Consider the following 14256-nt stretch of genomic DNA (forward strand, 5'->3'; position numbering starts at 1 on the left):
GCCCGTAGCTGTGCCCGCGGGCGTCCTTCACCGCCAATAGGTATGTCGAGCAGCTCTGATTTACGGGGAAGTCGCAACATACTAGATCAGTTGATTCTCACGAGACAACATACTATTGATCAATGAAATAAAAAATTTCAGAACCACTATGTCGGATTATTTATGGTTGATTTGTAAAACGCAGTGAAACGAAAGTAGTACGAACGGGTTATTTTCTATGAATTCTTTCGAAATTCCGTTCTTGTAAATCGAATTTCGGAAAGAAGATTTGCGCATCTCGACGAATTTAGAAACGATCGAAAATGTGTATACAATAAATGTAGCGAAATGAAACTCGAAAATTTGTATAGAAAATATCAAAAACGTAGAAAAGTGCGAAAGATTCTATTAAATATGCTTTATGGTAAAAAATATTCCATCGCAGTGGTTTCGCAATGTTTTGCAACGAGTTATTTTGAGGCGAGGCAGGAAATACTTTTCGTCTTTCATACAGTCGGTAGAATCAAGAGAGTCGAATTTAATTTCGTTGGCGGTGAACTGAACTGAAACAGGGCGTCAAACGCAAAGTAAAAAAAAAAAAGGAAAACGGACATGACCAGAATAAAAGATTGGTCGAAGTATAGTTTCCGTCGCATTGGACACTCGAGTGGTGTGTAAGTCGGGCTTTAAACGCAATAAGGCCATTTGTAAATTGTACTCGCACACCCACGACTGAAACTTATAATCGCAGTTATTATAATAAAGCTAACGCGTCTTTACCATCCAAGTAAGTCTAAAACGAGTCGATCATCTTCTCGAACGAAAAGCGTTTGATAACGAAACAAAAGAAATCATTCGTAAGACACAGGTGTTTCGGAAGTTAGGTGCAGAAACACATGCGGAAAATCGTGAATCAGCTTCCATTGAGCGAACTGAAGGTACATCAATAAAGTTTAACCGAATTCAGTTCAACTATTACACATTACTTCTTTATTTTATCTTTATTCTCGTCTGTGCTCCGAGACACAGCCATTCGAGTCAACTCCGTACGGATCGTTTAGACTCGCCCAGTGAAATGGTACCGACTCGGCGTACATAATTGAGCGAACATGTTTTTCCGTATCACGGGAACGCAATTTTAAGGAACTTTACATTTAAGGAACTTAAGTAAATTCAGCGAAAAAGCTCGACAACGCATCGTCGTGTCATTATCCGATTAGTCGTCGTTCCTCGGCTCGATCGATCACTATACCCATTTAGTTTACGGTGTGACCAATCGATCCAACGAAACGCGACCATCTCGCAACCAGCGATTTTTCTCTCTCCGTTTTTCGTTTCGTTTTCGGCAGTATATAAACTGTGTGTTATCTCGATTGTGTTTCTACCCGCGAGATTTGAAAACCAGCCGTAGAGATAACGCAATGTACATGCGTACGTGTGTGTGGTAGCGTGCGCGCGCGCGCACGTGGTAAGCATGATGAATGCGTGAAAAGAAAAAATTTGCTCGAGTTAAGCGACGAAAGCGAATCTGCGGTCGGTGGCACAGTGTTCTCTTTGCCTGTTCCAAAAAGAACGGCGTCCGTATACACCCGCGTATATGTACATATACATATACATATATATATATATATATATATATATATATATATATATATATATATATATATATATATATATATATATATATACACGTATATGTATAATATTATATATATATACCCGTAAAAAATTATTTTTGTGCAATTCATAGAAGGTGCGAGCTACCGTTCTCTTAGAATCTCCTCTACAGTCTTTAATGTACGTATCCGATCGGTGCATCCGTTCGATGCACACCGACACGCGTCGTCACTTACAATTTGAGCATCGTTTCTGTTCAACGTTCGTTTCATCTCGTTTTGCTTTCGTTCGATCGTATTGTTTCTTCGCTTTTTCTCTCCTCTCGTGAATTTCGTACGTCGTGCAGCGTCGAAATGCGAACTTTAAGGCGAATTTGTTAAGTACTGCACGCGAGATCGATGAATTTGCTGTTGCTGCTGCCGTTTATAATACGTATCTACGAACACGATTAAACACGTGTTTACAGGACGAATTAGATTCGCAGATTCAACGTCGAAAGGTTCGTACAAGTCGGCCGTTCCGCTAATCTTTCAACATTCTCCCCGAACCATAATACTGTAGGAACAAATTATCTATCGTTTTTTATTGAAAACATTTTATGCAGAATTACCTCTTAAGAATGCTCTGTCGCAGGCATGAATGCGGTGAAGCAATATCGTCGGTAAATCAATAAGAACATTTGCGAAACAAGAAGATTCGCTGAACGACCGAAGTTTCTGCAACGTGTGTCGTGAAATTGCGAACTGCTTACAATCTGATGCACCTTCGAACCCTTCAAATTGCACAGGATTGCACCGTGCTCGCATCGGACAAAATGTATCATCAACGACGACGGAAAGGTGGCAATTAATTCGATCAACTTATTCGTCAATTGTCTCTGATCTAGTTGCGACTGCAGTGAGTTGAATCTTAAAAAAAAAAAAGAAAATTGTAACTTGCAATCGAATTAACGGTTGAAATTCCCCCGTCGTTGGCAACGATCATACGTGTATGCGTGTAAGCGAACAATTAGATCGTTTCCCATTAGATTGATTAACCCTTAACACTATCGTTTCACGCGACTTTCGCGATCAACCGCCCGAAAAAACCTAAAGACTCCGTGTAGCCTATTCGCTTTTATTATCTTTTGCTTGTCTGCTCGATTATAACAGAAGTAGAAACGATGGTGTCGCTGTTGTCGACTTATGAAGTACGTTGACGGAGTGCAAAGGGTTAACGAATGAACGAAAGTGCCTCGACACGACAGCGATTCGGAAATTCCCGCGATAAATAGAAAATTCGATAGACGAGAAATCGCGTTAGTCGAAAACAGTTTTTTCTTCCTTTTTTCTCGCCAACAGTCAGAACGATTCATCCCGTAGCTGCCGCGGCTACGACAATGAGCGTACACTCGGAATCGCAGAACTAATTTCAGTCTAATATAGGCGAAGTCTAGGTTGAACCGGAAAGGGTTAGATTGCAATAGGCAGGCGAGACGCTGCTGGTCTATAAAAGTTAGGTACAAAAAACAGGGCAAATTTTATCGACAGAATTTGTTTACCCTGTTCTCGTTTATACACACTCAGCGTCTGACCTGCTTAGTGTAATCTGACCCTAATTCGAGTCCTAGCGATATATTAATTCTATCTGAACCGTATGGACGCCGAAGAAGTAAGATTGAGAGGTCAGATGGACCAGTGTAAAACAGTATCAAGAAGATTCATCGAGCGCAACTCTCTCGCATAATTCGAAATACATAGCTCTCTCTCTTTCTCTCTCTCTCTCTCTCTCACTCTCCCATCCACGAGTTCGTGTGCGTCCGTAACGCTTGCGAAATGTATCGATCACACGACAATTCTTCTCCCGTATCTTCACATCGAAATCCACGGAACAAATTCTATCACGGGGATGTCCTAACACGAAACCTAGCCAAACCTCGCTGCTAGGCGAGAAACGTACAATGGAACTATTATCCTTAAATAACGTCCTCAATCAAATTTACTAACCGATTCACCGCAATACGGCAGGAATCCCATCGCGATCGGATCCTCGGGGATCGACGGTTCGGTTCGTCCTTCGTTTCCCCGGATTTGCGTCGAATCGAGATTTATCGACCGATCCAGATCGCGATCGGATCTTCGATTTTCGGCGGTCGGGCCCCGATTCCGGCCCTCTACGATTCGATTCATGAACGGATGATCGGATCTCTCGTCGCATCCTTCGTTCCCGGTCCTATGTTAAATAATTATTGTAACGCGATCGTTGTATAGTGTTTGGTATTTAATGGTCCGCAAACCAAGTATTCCCCTCGCGACGTCGATGTTCGTTTCCTCTGTCGTTATTATTTAGTAATTTTTATTTATTTAGTTATTTATTTATTTATTTTTTTTTTGGTTTTCTCTTCGTTATCATTATTAGTAGTTTTGTCCTCTTTTTTTTCATCTTTTTTCCCCCCTCCCATCTCGATGACCCGTTACCCTGAATCAGCAGAGCGTTTTTTACTTTCTGTAATGACGTAAAACGATTGTCTTCGTGCGAGCAAATTATGCGCATGATGGCCACGAAATCGCGTTAACCTTCTCTCTGGTTGCACGACGCGTGAACCCGGACCCCGAGAGGTCTCGAATTTTTTATTTCTTCGGAGCAGCAATCGGGATTATAAAATTTCTGTTCTTTTGTTTTTTATTTCCACCGTGGATAAAGAACAGAATATGAATTTTGGATAATTTCGAACGGTTCGCCTGCGAATTTTCGCCAAAAATCAACTAAAAGAAAGTCGCGCTGATTTCGTAGAACTAAAAATAAAACAACTTTTCAAATATTCTCCCGACCACGATGATCGATACTTTTCCATGATCGAACAAAAATGTTTATCGTCCATTAAAAAATAATTTTCTTTCGTTGTACCATTAGTTCGAAAAAGAACGAAACAAAAAGTAGAGATTCATATTGTTCGAACAACAAATCTTTCGCTGCTCTGTCGAGATCCTGCCGGCGTCGCGGAAGAAGATCGACCGCGATCGATCGGTTCCTACGTTCACGGATCGCTGCTTCCGGTTACATTTCCCTGAGAAAATTTAGCCTGCGATGCGGATGATTCGCGGGATACTCTAATATTGGCAAACAGCTTCCCCTCCTGTTTTTTTTTCTCCTGAATTTGTTCGCTTATTATATTTCATATATATATTTACCTCCTCTTTTGTTTGTCCATAGATACCCAAGCGTACCAATCGTTGCGACATTCGATCGCTGAATTTGATTGAGGATCCGTAGAGATCCTAGTTGTACTACTCTAACAAACATCGATACGATTGTTAATACATTTTCCGTGCATGACGGGGCCGGGTCTGGTCCGACCGATCCGTCGGATCCGGCGCCGGAACGACGGACATGAAAGACAGATTATTCGGCTCGCAATAAAATATTATGCCAGGAATTTTGCTAGACTAGTGCCCCGTGCTCTATGAAACGATTGCGCGGATAATATTATACTGCGAGATATATATGTCACGTTTCCGTTCCCTACCGGCCGCCATGTCCGAGCCGGTGGACGGGAAAATGTACTTCATCGTTGCAGTGGAATCTAAAACCTAGAGAATCGTTCGAAACGCTTTTCCTTCTCGTCTCGATAACGCGGAACAAGCAGAAAAAGTACGAGTGGTAAACCCGCTGGCAAGATACTGCTGATATTCGCTCTGATCATCGATATGTGGTGTGCCGCGGTGCACGAGCTCGTGCAACGGGAAACGAATCGATATGATCGATAGTCTAACGTCGACCAGATTGCCTAACAACGTAAAATAAATATTAACAATTCAGGAACTATAATTGACTACCGAATTTACCTAGAGAATTACCTAAAGCGACCCCCCACCCCCAAAAAAGAAACAAATCTCCGCGATAACAATTCTCGTTTCTCGAAACAAAAGCACCAATGGCGATTACAAAATCGAGCTCCTACTCTGGGGCGAGACGCGGGCACGGATTGCCCCGTGGGGCACTGCACAGAGCCACGCCCACCACGCGCGCAGGGATCGAGTGTACATGCCCTTGGGGGCAATCCGAAGCGCTCGTTGCCCGCGTCCGCCTTAGGCTGAGAGAAAACGAACGCGGTAAACCTGTGAAACAACTAAAAATCAATTAGTGCCATTTCATTTCCGATGACTGTCCATCGAAGACACGTGGATTTGAAAAATCATTCCGAATATTTACAATTCGACGGTCCGCGTCCGGGACCGGCTGGAAAATATTACTAAGAAACATTCGCTAGAATATCCGTCGTCAGGATCGACTGATATGACGAGCATACTTCTCGAATCACTCTTGTCGAGACGATGCAAACGAACGGCGAGAAAAGTCGCGTAATCGGCGAGAAACGGGCGCACCTAGCCAGCGGTTTAGTCGGAACGGAAAAATCCCTAAAGTCTCAGCTAACTGTCGTCTTCGCCAACTTCTCCTATCGTTTTCCTAGTGAACACGAGCTGCTCGTTTCTCTCTAGTCGTTCGTCTATATTTTCCCTAAGTTTAATTCACCATAGCTTTGACATAGATACATATATCCACCTATATACATATATTTAAGTCTAATATGCGTTTTCATACTACCGATTCCACCGTGAAACACCTGTCCCAGGAGCGTCGGGCTCATGCTCGATCAAATCAAACGTTTTCGCACCTGCTCGAGCACGCACTGGTTTACGCCCGGCAGAACGACGGCAATTTGTTGACGTTTCTTGACGACTGTCGAACATTCGTTGAAAATCGGTGCGAGAAACATCTCCGTCAGTATGATTTCAGGGAACCGAGGGGTAAGTTGGCTCGACCGGTTCGTTCCAGGCCGGCCCCAGTGTCAAGGTCAAGAGCCTACTTGGTGCAGCAAGCATGTGCATTCCCGTTGGCGGGCTAGCGCTCGGTGGAGGATTCGGATTTGCACGAGGAAGCCCAGATCCAATTTCGCAACGAAGCACTCGTACGCGTTAATTGGACGACGTTAATAACTCCTCGTTCACTACTCTAGACTCAGGACCGGAAAACTTTGCCTAACATTCAAGCGACTACCTAATCGGAGAACACCGTGTCCACGCGACGATACTCACCGTCGCGCACGCTACTCGCGTAATTTCAACTATATCGCGAGAGTGGTCGCGTGTCGATGCGCGAATCAATACCACCCGGCGCCGATTGTTTGCGAATTGCAGGTGTATACTGGACGAAGTTCGCGAACGAAACCGAGAACGCTTTTACAAGTGGGGAAACAATTGTTCTGTTAGTAGTATTCCGTTTCTCTGGCTCGAGTCTCAGTCCATTAAAGATAATGAAATAATTGACCATTGAGTATCGTTTGTTGGATACTGTTCGTTATTATAACGTATATGTATATATATATATATATAAATATTATTAAACGTGAGAATTATTGCTGTTACTTTTGTTCTTTTCTTTTTATAATTAGCGGGTGCAACAGCTGTCGTTTAAGCGGCTTGATCGGCGAAACTTGTTGCTTCCGGTCTTCGTGGCGAACGATCTCCGCCCCACTACGATTCGTTAGCGCGCGTTTGACATTAAACTTCCTTAATAATAAATAACGCCGCGGATAATTTCAAAACAGCCAAGTATCAGTTTAAATCGTTTCACTAAGAAGCGTAGTGGTTGTTAAATGCTAAAGTTACACGGAAACCGTACGATACAAGGTGACTAGACAATGTTTCAGGTCGGGGAAATCGTTTCGCCACGAGGACAGTGAAATTTTAGGTACTGAACGTTACATTGATCTGGGACTGGTTGACTCGTCGCCAATCACTCTAATTGCGAAATAAATCGACGAAATTCAATTCTGAGCGCGGGCTGTAAACGACTATTTAACTTTTTGGCATTCGACATTTTCTTTTTTGATTCCATCGGTCAAATGTCAAAGCATCGCGTTGCACCCACGCGAAGACGTTCAACTATTACTTCTTCGAGTAACAGTAGAAACTAACAAATAGGAAAACCGAATCTTCCTTCGGACGATCAGCAATTAGTTACCAGAGAAATTTCACGCCTAACTGTATGGAACACGTCGAGTATTGATTACCATCGATCCTCAGCCCCGGGAAGATCCAGCATCGATCACACACACTCTGCAACGAACTTTAAACAACGTCTCTCGACCGTGTTACACTATCTCTAGCAATTTGAACTACGCTTTGGGAATTCTTCAACCGTTCCAATAGATCGGAGATTTTCACTAGAAATCGGAATCTCACGAGCGCCAACGAAAACTCTATTGCGTTCGTAAGACCGTCTAATTCTCAGACACCTGTTCATAAAAAAGATAACCATTAATCGCGCGTACGTCTTTCCCGTAAATATATTCTGTCGTCTTTCGAGATCTAGGCGGTATCTCGATGCTTTACCGAACGGTTCTCTCAATTTTTCTGTTTTCTCTTCTTTTCTTTTTTCAGCGACAGATTCCCAGAAATTCTCTAGCACTTTGAACTCTTCGAAACTCTAGTAGAACTACTTTCTTGTCAGAAAAGACATGGTTACACCGACAACGCTATGGAAACTAGCCTAGTAGCCCTAGTCCTTCTAAAACGAACTACATCGTCACTCCTTCGATATCGTATCTGCTCGCATACGCGTTTCGTACGCTATACTAGCTGTTGCGAATCAACTTCTACAGTGATTACGGGCGTACGCGGTCGTTCGAAATGAAATTCCAGCGAAACAGAGATGGAATGAGCAACGTTCCAGACGCAGCATTTCGCGACTACAAAGAAATTTCGCGCGCGAGTAACCGACGGAATAGAAGGGAAACAGTATGTTCGCCGGTATCCTACAAGAAAAGCAATAGTGGCCGTGGTAGTTACGGGGTCGAAACAAATGCGCGAGTCCCATGGCTACGATCTAAATTTGCTATTCGGTTTACTATCGTACACGTATAAAATAACGAAATTCAAGAAACCTCACCACCACCCCCCACCCCCACCCACTCCCCCGACGAGACAGATTCGCAGCGAGAGAGCATGCAACGAACTGCATGCCTGTTCGTTCCGTGGAAATTAGTCTCGGATGAGTACCTTTGAGCGCGTAGCGTTTTAATTAGTGCCACGTTAGTGAACCGTATCCATACCCGGCAAGACTATGTACTCGATTAGTTGGTTTGCGTATTATTAATTAATTCCTCGTCGACCGTCCCTGTCCTCTATCTCACATCGAACTTTAGCAGCTGGACCCACGACCGCCGAACGCTCTCAATCGGGACCTCCATTTTTTTTTTTTTTGATTGTACACTAACAACTAAATCGCAAATTTTCGCTCACCAGAAAATTTGGTACGTTTGATTTGGTTCACGTGGAGAATTTGTCTTTTTTCTCTGCATTTTTTAGTCTCGGAATCGATGAGCGAGGTTTTGTCATTGATGATTGAAATTTGATAATCGATGCGAAAGAATGGTGTCGAGAGTTCTGTGCTACGAGCACGAGCGGCCGATTGGTGGGCGGTTCGTCGTCCGAGGGTCAATTTTAGTTTCGCCATTAAGCTTTACGAAGCCGACAGAACGCGAGTCGAACGATCAACGACTCGCGATTCGTGTCGAGACGGATGAATCGGCGAATTAGAAGCGAATTGCTATCTGCGGTACCAATGAAGTCTCGGTTGGCCAACGGTGGTCGGCACCGGTGTGAACAACAGGCGAAACAACGGTGAACACTTTTGTTTCTAACGCTGAAAACACTGGCGGACAATGTGTTCGAAAATCGCCGAATTTTGTGATCCGTTCAGTTTCCTTTTAAACCAAACGCCTTCGAGGATAACAGAAAAGAAAAATAATTGATGAAAATTTCCTTCGCGAGATTCGCTGACCTTATAAATCATTTTTAATCGATAAATGTTGAAAGTTCACTGTTGAAAAGAAGACAAATTTTCACCTGTGTAATTATTTTTGAAAAAACCCGTGCCGCCGTTATTCATCACGGTTCCGAACCATCGTCTGTTAGGTTTCCCACCGGTGGTGCTCAACGCGACTGATCGGTAACGAAATCGTAATCTTACGACACTAACAATACACTCTGACAGTTCCGAGAGTGAAACATTGGTCGGTTTTTCTCTATTTTTCCTCGTTACTACTTTGTTTGCTTTTATGTACACGTGTTCATGGACGCTTTTCGAAATTTCTTCGTCTGTAGTTTCACCTGCGCCCTGAGCACTCATATTATTCACCTATATATCCATGTGTACGAGCATATGTGATTCGCGTGTATGCTATGTACGCGTACGCAAAGTATTTCGTCAACTCTGTCGGACGAATTTTCCGCGAACGCGTTGCAAAACGTTAACGTTAAAGAGATGTTCCTTCAGCTAATAGTCAGTCGCATGAATTTTCGCGAGCTCAGCTCGAGATCTCTACTGGTGTAGATTATGCCATTGCTTACGATGTAGATTACGAATTTCGTAAATCGCGTCTCTAAAAAATAGAATTTATATTTCTCCCGATATGTGATAGTGTAGCAATAACTTTGATCATTGTTTCTTGATATCTTCCGATCGATCGAATCCAAAAGCTGCTCGAGTTTAGTGTAGCAGTTGCTGAAAGAAAAATCGTAATTTTATTTCCATTTTCTACTAATTCTTTTTGTGAAAAAAGAAAATGATAAAACACAACAACTCAGTAGCGAGACCTAGAAGAGGTCCCAAGAAAATTTGGAGGTCCTCTCGTTATTGTTTGTTAACGGAGTAATTGTCGCCGTGACAGAGTTGACGGAGCACCGTGCACGCGTGTACGCATACGTAAACACATATACATTTAGCTAGTCAGTAATACATAATATCACATGCAATTTAAATAGGATTGTCAAACACGTACCTATGCAGATAGTGTTTCTATTCTTAAACGATGCTGCGTATGATAAATACGATACGAGGTAATCACTTAGTACGTGCGCATGCACACATATGTATGTATGTATACGTAGCCTTATGCAGAAGCATTTCATTGTCTTCTCGAAAAAGGGGATTGAAAAGACAGGCGTTCTCGTACGGAGACTGGACGAACCAAAATAGTTGGAGGAGTTTCTTTCCACGTGATCAGTATAACTCGCGAACTCGGGTGTACGGTTGACGACAGTCGACAGCAACGATTCAACAAGGTCACAGTCCCAGCAGGACCGTGCAAAGAGTCCCAGCAGTCAAGAAAGGATACGATTGGCAGTAAGGAATCGACACCATCACCGATGATGCGAGAAATGCCTCTATTAAATGAATATCTCTCCGCAGAAGCTCCTAACAGTCTTAGAACACTTAACCCTTGGGTGGCAGTGCCTGGGTCCATGTCGACCCAACTTCTCGAGAACGTCCAATTTAGGTTTTTGCCGATCAATTGATTCCGATTTATAGATAAGAGTCTAAACCATACCTTCCCGACCCTTTCCAGTTCACATTCTCTTTGTCATTTTCACTCAACATCCCCTCTGGTTCAAGTTGACTCTTCAAAAATTTCATCGAGAATCAAAGAAAAATAAAATATCAGAGATTTGAGGCTTTCACGGCCCGGCATCATACAGTTTTGTCTGTTGAGGCTTTCGGGTGTAAGCCGTGTCCTGAAGGAAGAGATTTCCCCACGTTTCGTCAGCATTGCAGCTAGCTTCATCAGGGGATGAAGCTAGCTGCAATGCTGGCGAAACGTTGGGAAATCTCTTCCTTTAGGACACGGCTTACACCGGAAAGACTCAACAGACAAAACTATAAAAATAAAATAATTCATAATTGCACCGATTGCAGTTTAATTCGTCAAATGAAAAATACCTTAAAATTTCAACTAAATTGAGCGTAACCAGTTTTCGGAAGTTCCGCCGGAACTTAGATCTCGGCGCTCCCGTTTTGGGAACCTGATCGATTGCTCTAGGGTTGAAACGCTCGTGAGAATGGTCTCTGTCCATGGCCCGACTGTGCTCTGCATCCTCGAGAACCGTTTTCCCTCGACTTTCCAGGAAGAGTTCGCGTCCCGAAGCATCCTCTTCGCGTTAGATCGATGCATAAGTCCCGTCGTTTATGTATCCGTTACAATTTCTGCCTTGAAAATAAACATTTGCCATGCGTCTCCTCCTCTAAATGTGCCTGGAACGTTTCGATGCGGTGAAAAATGCGGTATCAAATTGAAAAAGGGTGAACTCCTCCGACAAGTTCTTCTCGCGATCATTTCGATCCACAGCACAAGCTGGTCTCCGCTGATTGGACTTACGGGGATCGGGGGTTTTATGCAACGACGCGATAGAATCCAGAGCGAAAAGAAGACGAAACCGCGTGGATGCCCGATTATGTTTGTACCGGTTGCGAAGCCTGAGAACCTCGAGATCGCTCGAGGGGCTCGAACGACGGTTAGTGTTGGATCGGCAAGCACGATCGGCTCTAGGCTTTCGCAGCGAGGACCCAACGCTGAATTGTAAGCGAGACATTATGTACATCAGTTCTTTGAAGGTTCAGAGGGCAACGAAGAAGAAAACTGGACAGACAGGCCGGTGGCGGTCTCGGAGGATCGTTCGTGGGGGTTGAGTACCCTAGATAATTCGGATGATTGCACGATATTGACGGTATTCGAGCTATAAGTACTATCTCGTTATAGATTAAGTGATGCGGACTTGCGTCCACCGGACTTGCGTTTTCCATCTACCGGTATATCACATTCCCTGTGCCATACGGAAACAGCAAGCGTCTCGCGAAGCGGAAAACACCGAAAAGAAGAAGAAGAGAACTGACGGTTCTCCGACGGTTTTTCTTTTTTCTTTTTTTTTTTTATGTATAAATTGGCATTATATATATCACAGTTACAATAGAATATACGTCGACAAATGCGGAAGGAAACTGTAAAGCGCTGGCTGCCGTTCGCGACCCTAATGCAACGCAACCTGTTCATTGTACGTTTATGAGCATTCGATAATCCTATCCTATCCTAACGTACGCGTACGCGTGCCGCGCGTTATAACTCTCCCGGTTCTCGCCTAAGCCTATATACTTTCGATCCAGGACACGCGTTCGAGCCTTGGCAGGCTCGAGGTAAACGAATCCGTCCTCTTTCTCCCACTTTCCCCAATGGCGGGAAGAAAAGCCAGGGTGGGGGACGGGGTGCAAGGGCAGAACGCGAGAATATCGAGCCTGAACACCGCCTGCAACCGAACGAAAACGGAAAATGCAAGTGTCGCCGCTCCTGCGGCGGAAATCAGGTGTCCTAGGGAGTGCTGATGCACGGAGACGATGCTCGACGTGGTCCCTAGTGGTTAAGCGTTGCGCGAAAGCAATCCGCTGGAACTTCGATAGTCGAGTCGTCTTTGCAGCCGAGCTATCGAGCTCTATCAAAAGCGTCCTTCTTGCTCGTGCTGCTAGCACCGTTCTAGTTCGAAACGTACCGGAGAATCGGCGGGGGCCTCGATCGGCACCAAGTTCCACGCGAGAGAGAAATATTAATATAAAACACCTCTGTTAAGCGTCTAACAATTTTGTCCGAGGTCGCCAAGAATTTGTACTACTGATCGGCAGCAAAGACAATCTGGGAAACTGTGCTCGAATTTCTGCTGGACCTGCAAACACCTTTCCCACGGATTCAATCGTCGACGACCATATATACACACAGAGGATCGCATGAACCCTCGAATGGAAGCCGAGAAGACGACGATTGGCTCTCTAGTTCAGTAGGACAACCTTCGTAGAATTTAAGCACACTGTGTCAGCCTGTGTAAGCGTTTCGAGAGCGTCAACGATAAGGCAGATGGAGCGAACTGTGTTTCCTTTTGTTGGTCGCCATCTTTTCAGCTTTCAATGGTGCACAGTTGACGATGCTCACCGTTTGCAGCCTCGTTCGTGAACTCTTTCAAACGCGCTTCCGAAGGTACGTTTCCCAGACACGTTGTGAACTGACGGATACCTATTCGAATTAATCAGAGGAGGCTGACCGTCGATACACCGAACCAAGACCGACCCAGCCATCGTCGCCCAAGGGTTGAAGATCCACCAACACTCTGGAAATTCGATTCGCGAGCAGTCTAACGGTAATACAGGCCGATTGATCAAGCTTAAGCATATCGGAGGAGATTAGACCTCGAGGCAGCTACGAGTTGCCGACTTCTGTCGCTCTGTCACTCGTGGACAATAGATAATCCGATGAAGGAGGACTGTCTCGTCGTCGTTGTGCGAACATCTCCACGGGCCAGAACTGGGCAATGCTCGATCCATGATCATTTCACTGATTTACAATTACAGTTATTCGACGTCGGTGCTTAGATTGAATTTAAATTCTCTTCATCGTTGAAATTTCAGCGCTAGATTGTCGCGCATAGTGACTCTCGAACTTTAAAGATCTGATTTATCTCAATTTTAGCGTAGAATATGAAATGTTGTGCGTAATTTGAACGAATGAATCATTGCGCTAACAAAGTACACGACTGCTATAGCACTATCGATCCTGGTTATTTTTAGTTGGCGATCAACCGTCAACGATCGATATTCCTCATCAATAAACTGTGGATTTTACGTGTTCACGACAAAAGCAAATAGGTGAAGCTTATAATAGCAGAAATTTGATACTTGCAAAAAGTGTTAATCAATCAAGAAAATTGTTTCAATCGACGAATGCCCAATTCTGCCGCGGACGAAAAGGGACGAAGAACGGAAAAGAGCGGTGACGAGACGATGTTTTCCGCGGACGTGAGT

The sequence above is a fragment of the Halictus rubicundus genome, chromosome 16 (genome assembly GCF_050948215.1).
Source record: "Halictus rubicundus isolate RS-2024b chromosome 16, iyHalRubi1_principal, whole genome shotgun sequence".
NCBI lineage: Eukaryota > Metazoa > Arthropoda > Insecta > Hymenoptera > Halictidae > Halictus > Halictus rubicundus.